This window comes from Anoplophora glabripennis, unplaced genomic scaffold (assembly GCF_000390285.2).
Source record: "Anoplophora glabripennis isolate ALB-LARVAE unplaced genomic scaffold, Agla_2.0 scaffold358, whole genome shotgun sequence".
NCBI classification, from domain to species: domain Eukaryota; kingdom Metazoa; phylum Arthropoda; class Insecta; order Coleoptera; family Cerambycidae; genus Anoplophora; species Anoplophora glabripennis.
This window is the reverse complement of record NW_019416493.1, coordinates 486588-494280: the sequence shown is the minus strand read 5'-3', so window position 1 is coordinate 494280 and position 7693 is coordinate 486588. Positions and strand designations below refer to the sequence as shown.

Here is a 7693-nt window from a genome sequence, read left to right as displayed (position 1 = left end):
CTTATTGTTTATTTAGTAATAATCAAACTTTGACAGTTTTTTGCAATTTCCCGAGCAACAAATTATCGTATCGAATTTTAAAAACCACCATTTTAAAGGTTTTTTAATTCCCTTATTAAGTTGGTTACTTTCACATTATAATAAAAATTATCGTTATACTAAAATTCACCCAAATTGTATGAAAAACTTTACAGATCCTTGGCTACTCAACAGGTCATTTATTTTCCTCATATCTCTGGACTAGGGGTAAAACAGTCTTTATAAGCACTTACGCAATTAAAAAATGTAGTTTTCTATGTATTATTCTACCACAATCGATGTCTGTCATCCACCATGCCTATTCGACTTTAAAACTTCTTCATCTGCACCTGCAAGTATAGTTGGAGTTTACCTCTGAAACTATGTTCCTATGGATTGGGCAGACCAAAATATTTAGTAATTTACCTTTTTCGGGAGTATTTTCCCTAAGATATTAATATTTATCGGCTGAAAAAGAATATTTTTTAAAAACAGTCAATCATATGTTGCTGGTAACCTAAAGTAGGTGTGTTTTCTATAAATTTTAAGCACATCTTTTCAGATAGGTACCTTGTTTCTAGCTTTTAATAAAAGTTCAAGATTTATTGATTTTTAGTTAAGTTATTTTGTGGTGCTTTATTATTAGCTGTTTAGCTATTCCGTGCCATTACCTCTGTATTTTATAAATGGTGCCATACAAAAAATTAAAAACACACAAGATACATTACACTTGGTATTAAAAATAAATTAACGGTAAAAACACACGATAATAAGATAATAATAAGATAACAATTTATCGAAAGAACTGTGGAAAATTTCTCTACATTGTACAAGGCCTTAAATTTGTGAGGCTATTAATTGAAAAGTTTTATTAAATTAATATTATAACCGAGATTATAACTATATTTCGGTCTCACATTGTACGATTGAAATTTGCTCCTTGTAACTAAACACCCTTGCAAATATTTTGGTAGCTTTTTATTATTTACGTTAAATTTCAAGATATTATTAGGCTTTTCCGTCATTTGCTCAAGTGAAAACCATTGCAGCATATTTCGCATATATTTTTCGAATTGACGTTTTACAGAGCACAGCAAGGAATTATTAAGTACCATAATTTTATTTTGTAACTGCAACTTTTGTATAAAATATAAACAAATATATGTGATAGTAAAAATGAGGAAGCATGTATAATATACTTAGCAAAAAAATCAAAGGAGCAGAATAATTTCAAAATTTTTTTAGTGATTTTTTCGATATTTGATTTAACGCAAAATTGTGAGAAAAATGACGCAAAAAAATTGTTTCATTTTAATTATTAATTGATGTTTAGGATCAATAAAGTTGCTCCTTTAATTTTTTATAAAACTGATGATTTAGGAAAGGAAACGGTTCTACCGATCGATTTCAAAATTTACTCATGGGCATGTATTGAGTTAAAAAAACCTACAAACATTGATACTTTTCGCAATATTTGCAAACTAGAAAATAAAATATTTGCCTTGCATTATTTCTTTAGATTGTGCCTCAAGCTTCAAATGCTTCTTTTTTTTTGTCTTGATACGACCATTATACACGAAGTTACAGCTTTTCAAAAATCACTAAAAAAATTTAGAAATTTTTCTGCTCCTTTTGAGTTTACTTCATTGAGCTAAATAACCTGATGATAAAAGTTAACATTTTAACAAATTTTCTTACAAAGATAATCAGTTTGTTCAGAAAAAGACTAGTGATAATGTAAAATAACTTTTTATGATTAAGTTTTTTTAAATTATATTTACGAATACATTTATGACATAGTCTGGAGTCTAATTCGATGGTTCTTGCCCACCTGCTCTATCAGTTTGGATTCTCCAGATATTAAAAAAAATTGGTGTTTTTTCCGATGATCTGCAACTTTTATATTTTTATGACTTTTTAAAATATTTCTATAAATAATTACCTATACTGTGAACAGATATCAGGATAACATTTTCTTCTTTTTATGTTTTCGTTATTATTGAATTTTGAACTTATGATAGATACATCATCGAAAAGTGAAGAAAAATATTCTCTTCTAACAAATTCAATATGGCACTTATTAGATAATAATCTTTGAAAAATGTTGTTAATATTTTTAAAAAATTTAAAAAAACTAAAAATAAAAAACTATTTTTCTCTCTTATAGTACCTACGGGTATATTCATGATGATTTATAACAGAATCAAAATTTTACAAATTCTACAAAATATTTACAGTTGCAATTGATGTTGATACTCGAGCTTACTTTAGCTAAATTCAAACTTTGGAATGAGAACACCTTACTATTTGTATTTATTAGCAATGTAAAGCAAATTTGTAGCACGATATAATGTCGCATCGTGTAGAATCAGCCTTATGATATATACTTTTATATCATTATCTCGTAAATTATTTTAAGAAAAAGAAACCATAGCGACGAGAAAGAAGCATAACTTAGGTCTAAGCAAATTATTATAGTCCACATAAAATACTAAAATTTGGCAAACCTTCTAGAAACCTCTTGCCAAATCAACCCTTGCTGCTGAACACAGTATTTTTGTTACTAATTTAAAGCGCATTTGCAATGCAGCAAAAAGTATCAAGTGAAAGCGTTACATTTTCTTGTAAGTCGATGGTAAATTTACTTTTGAAAAGTAAAATGCAGATTTGATCTAAGCAAGCTGTTGTAGGTATCCAATTTTATGGTAGGGTATATTTAAAATTAGTCATTGCGACCCAATATAAAATTATTCCATCATTATCTAAATCGTAGTTTCATCCAGTTGACTGTTGGATTAAATTTTCTGTTATCTGAAAAAGTAAATATTTTTAGATTTGAACAAATAACGGAATATGAGACTTGTATAATACAAGTCCTGTTATGAGTGTTGAAGTACCTTATAAAGTCCATAAACAGGTTATCACCGCCATTTTATTACGTTATTTTTCTGTAACTGCTAAGTTGTGGTTAACTAAGAAAACATCAAATTTATACGCACAATTTTTTTTCTTTGAAAAAAACTGTACCTACATACATTTCATAAAAAAAACAGTCGTTTCATATAATATGTCTGCTCAGGCTACACTAGTCATCCTCCAGGTTTTAACTTTTATCGTTTCTGTACATTTTGACTTATTCCCCAAACGATTAGGTCTATTTTTCTAAATTTCGTCAATAGCTTTGCGTCCAGGTGCTCGAACCGTTGGTTTGACAACAATAGGCAATTTATCAAACCTATTTACAAGTTAAGTGTTCGCCTGGGTAATTATTTTATTGAGACGACAATTTATCATTGCTCTTGCGTCCATTTATCAATATAATAGTCTTAGTCGAACATGTAAACGACTGGGACATCAAATAATATATCTTCACTTTTTCTCTTATTTATTTGGCCACCTGGCATAAGTGGAGGAGGAAGAATAAACGTCGCTGGTTTGCTCTTGTTTAAACGTTGAAACTCATTAAAACTGATGCTACAGTTTCGGACCAAATTATGTTACCAACACCGTGTAAAAACCCAACGAGGAAGTTTCCTCTTCCGTCTATTAAATGAGAAAATAATCATTATAATATTTAATCACAACTGTAATAGTTAAAATCACGCCATTTTAATTGGTACATTTTTTGCTAACCTTGTTTAGAGCATTGTCAAGGCAACGAAATAATACAGTGTGATAACGGCATTGGTAATTTAATTGTTTTATTGATCAAGTCAGCTGATGAGTTTGACTTTGATCGACTTAACGGTATCAGAAGAACTGGTAACTGTTCCTTTTTCTTAGAAATATGGGCTATTTTGAACTAGAAGAGCTGATTTTCCATCTCTCATTAGTGTCTCTTGAAAATACACACTTTACATTATATTACATTACATTACATTAAGTATGCAAGTATTTGCATAATAGTATGAAAAAAAAAGGGCAGTGTCTATTTTTTGGAACTTACAATAACATATATATGTATAGTATATAATAATAAGTACCAGCGAAACAAAATAATTTCTTACCCATAAGGAAAGAAAAGAAAATAAATTAACAGTTGAAGAGTGAAAATTAAAAAGGGCCTACGTGAAATTTTTCTTAAAATTTTTAGTTTTTGACATAGAAATGTTGTAAGTAGGTACCATGCTTTATGTCCTATGAAAAGTTCCAAGTGCCAATATTAATATTTAAAGTTTTAGGAGCTAATCATAGATATCTGTATTTGTATGTGAGCAAGCTTTTTCCTAAGAAAGGACCTGTGTCCAACAATATGTCGATTTACTTATATGCAATAAAATGGAAGAAAATCAGTAAAGGCAGTAAAGGCCTACAAAACATATAGAAAAAGATAATACTTGAAAAAATTCCCTCAGACCTCCATGCAAGAGTTCAATCAACAAGATATACCCCACTTTTTAGTATTATTGATATGGCAAATTGTGGACAATCGAAACAACTAATCCTACACGTGTTAAGATATAAACTTCATTTTCTGATGTTCAAGGAGTGGAAGTTATTACTTTAAAGAAAGAGAAAACTTTAGCTTTCTTTAAACATAATGAAGGTGACACCAGAAAGTAAAGTATCGGGAAATAAAAAGAAGTATTTTCGAATCACGATTCCTTATCTAAATAATCCACAACAGCAACTCTACTATAATAAGTTACTTCAGATTGAAGAAAACGGTTTAGCTGAGCAAAATAACCCAGGAAATGTGAAATTTTTATTATAGGAAGTTACTTTGCTTATAATTTTTGTCGAAAAGCATGTTTTCCGTTTTCCATTAAACACATGTACTTAATAAACGTTTGCTAAATAAATTTTTGACTTTTATTCAGTTTTTATTGATTATATCAACATTTTGTTTTTGGCACTTAGACCCTTTACAGTTGCCCTATGTGTTGCGCGGTTAATCTCTCTGGCGATCGGTAAAAACCCATTTCAAAGACGAAAATTACCATTCAACATTTATCTCGGTCACAGGTGTATATCTAAAATAGTCGAAGTTTTTGCTATTTTTACTAATGGTGGAAAGAAGCAACTACTTCACATTTTACTAATCTGGCTATTCGCATCATTGTACATTTGTGCCTTTGATCTGAAGCTGCGCATCGATCAGTTTATTCGATACGCATCTAGCGGCACCCTAATCCCTGCCCTGGCATGCCGGTGAACAATCCAGGTTTTTGCTGAGGAATATTTAAGTAGGCGGCTGTCTTGCTGTCAGATCTTTTGTGACTTTTGCGAGTGCTTCCTTGGATTTACCACTCAATAATTTTATTTCTCTTACCATAACTTAAGAAGAATAATGACAGACTTTCGGAAATGAATAAAAACTACTTTAAATAATAAAATTTGTCTCCTGTTTATCTGAGGTTCGATTTATCAGAGAACGTTTAAACTGGATTTAACTAAATCCCTTAGCAACAGCTAGCAAACTGTCTGATACCTTAGCAACCAAACTAGCTTCAGTTAAAATATAATTAAAATTTATGTAATAAACCGGCCCTAAGGCGGAAAAGCTGTCCGATCTCTAGCGACTTTGTGAACTATCTCGCGTTCCACTGGAAGGAACTATACCTAGATCGTCCTGTACAACATCCCGAAAACTTTATCCTCGCTCCTAAATTTTCTCACGGGCCAGTAACCGGCGCGCGTTTTGCCTAACTACATACCCACTCATAAAATCCGGTGATTTACAGCCCTCGGAACACAATCCAAGTTTTATAAGTAGGCATCCTCCGAGTGGTACGGTTTTATAGAGACGTATTACCCTAATTTAAATTTGTTGCCACCTGTACGGTTACGGCCTAGGCCTTATCTTCGTTCTCGGAAGCAGCGGGTCATCAGCCTTATTGTGCGATAAGAAAGTGTAAATTAGCTTTGTTGTATTCACTTGACTGGGGCGCCTTTTTAGACTGGAGGTACGTTTCTTATGTACGAAGTGAGAAATTAATATTGATGCTGGTAAAAATCCACAAAATGTTAAATACGAATCAGAAGTAGTAGGTGTCTAGTTTGTAGTAAATACGTCATTGTTGAAATTATTGTTCTTACCATCTTCAAAATAGTCCTCTTAGGTTGCTACGTACTAATATTAGTCCGCCAGATACGCAGATGAAGAGAGTCCGAAGTAGGACTGAAAATGACAAGAAGGAGACCTCGGCAGGTATCTTCTGTCTGGAAAATTAGTTATTAATGGAGGCTTTATATTATATGCATATTTAAATAAATACATGAGAAAATTACCTGTACTTCACCCTATTTACAAGGTCGGAAAGTACCGATGGTCCATCTGCCGTTACGTGAGAGCGATAAAGTAAGTCATAGAAATCCGTGCGATAGAGAAAGATGGCTATAATGAAAGCGGGGGTAGGAATACGATATTTTTTACTGCAAAACTTTCGTTCCGCGGGCTTCTGGGCGACAGCGATGTGAGAATTATAAATACGAGTCGACGCGGTCAAATGTGGGAAGTATGCGGTGCTCAGAATTCAATAAAGGATATTCGTAAGCTTTCATAAAGTTTTTAGTAGCGTGGGAACATCGTGTAACTGGGCAATTCAAAAACCCTACGTTGTGGAGTTCAGTATATTTTCAGTATATTGATAATCTATAGACCAAAATTAACAACTGGGTCAAATATACCTTAGTCCGAAGTTACAGGGTGTTATATTATTCAATAAAAGGTGTAACTCATATTTATAGGGAAGCTACTTTTGACCTTTAGAAACACTCATCATAAGATTGTCAAATTCCTTCTAGACCAGGGCGGATTTGTTTTGAGGTGGATATGAGAGGGGACAAGCAATTTTTTATGAATTACCGAGGCCCGTACCATTTTCAAAATTGCTAAAATGTTTAAAAAATTTTAAAAAATACTTATTTTATCTAAGTTTTTACTTATATCTTGGTACCTATGCATTTTGGAAGAATATTGAACAGGAAAAAAGTTTTAGAACTGAATTTTACACAATACGCTGTAGGTTAAAAATGTTTAAATTCATTACAGATGTTGCAAAATAGCAATAAGTTTTTTGGATATTTTTTTTAAATATTTTTATAGCTCCGAGGGCATTCAAATTTTGGAAAAAAAACTTAAGAGTATAATAAAACAACACACCAAATTTCATTAAAATCGGTACGATAGTTTTCGCTAAATAATTTTTTGAAAAAAATTTTCCAATTTTTCAAAACGTTGCACAGCCTCAAATAAAGCATCTAGATACTAGAAAATTTTTTCACATAGAAAAGACCGATGGTTTTTGAAAAATTGAAATCGGTAGATTAGGGCGGCCACAGTAATTTTTTTAAACACTCTTTTTTTATTTTTAGACAATTAGGTTACATTTATCAATTTGCAATTTAGTTTTTTCAAAAATTTTAATTTTAGAAAACTATTTTTTCTTAATTTTATCTGTACTTAAGAAAAAAATTAATTTCCAAGTAGAAAAATAAATTAATTTGTTTGAACAAAAATTATTTAAAAATAATTGTAATAATTATTATAACTAAATAAATTCATATTCAGAATGTTGAAATATATACGTAAACAAATTTTTTCATTGGAAAAATGCAATAGCATAGAGTAAAATATACAGTATATTTAATGCATAAATAATAAACTGTATATAACAAAATATGAGCAAATTAGACAGTTGGCATTACGATATTCGAATTCCTTGGTTCGCGA

The 7693-nt window shown here is 31.0% G+C and overlaps 1 protein-coding gene across 4 annotated transcripts in view; it reads left to right on the top strand.

Moving 5' to 3' along the window:
* LOC108907041 (LIM domain only protein 3) overlaps positions 1-7693 on the top strand; it is a 160510-nt gene that overhangs the window by 15939 nt on the left and 136878 nt on the right. The gene's annotated exons all lie outside the window — the stretch shown is intronic.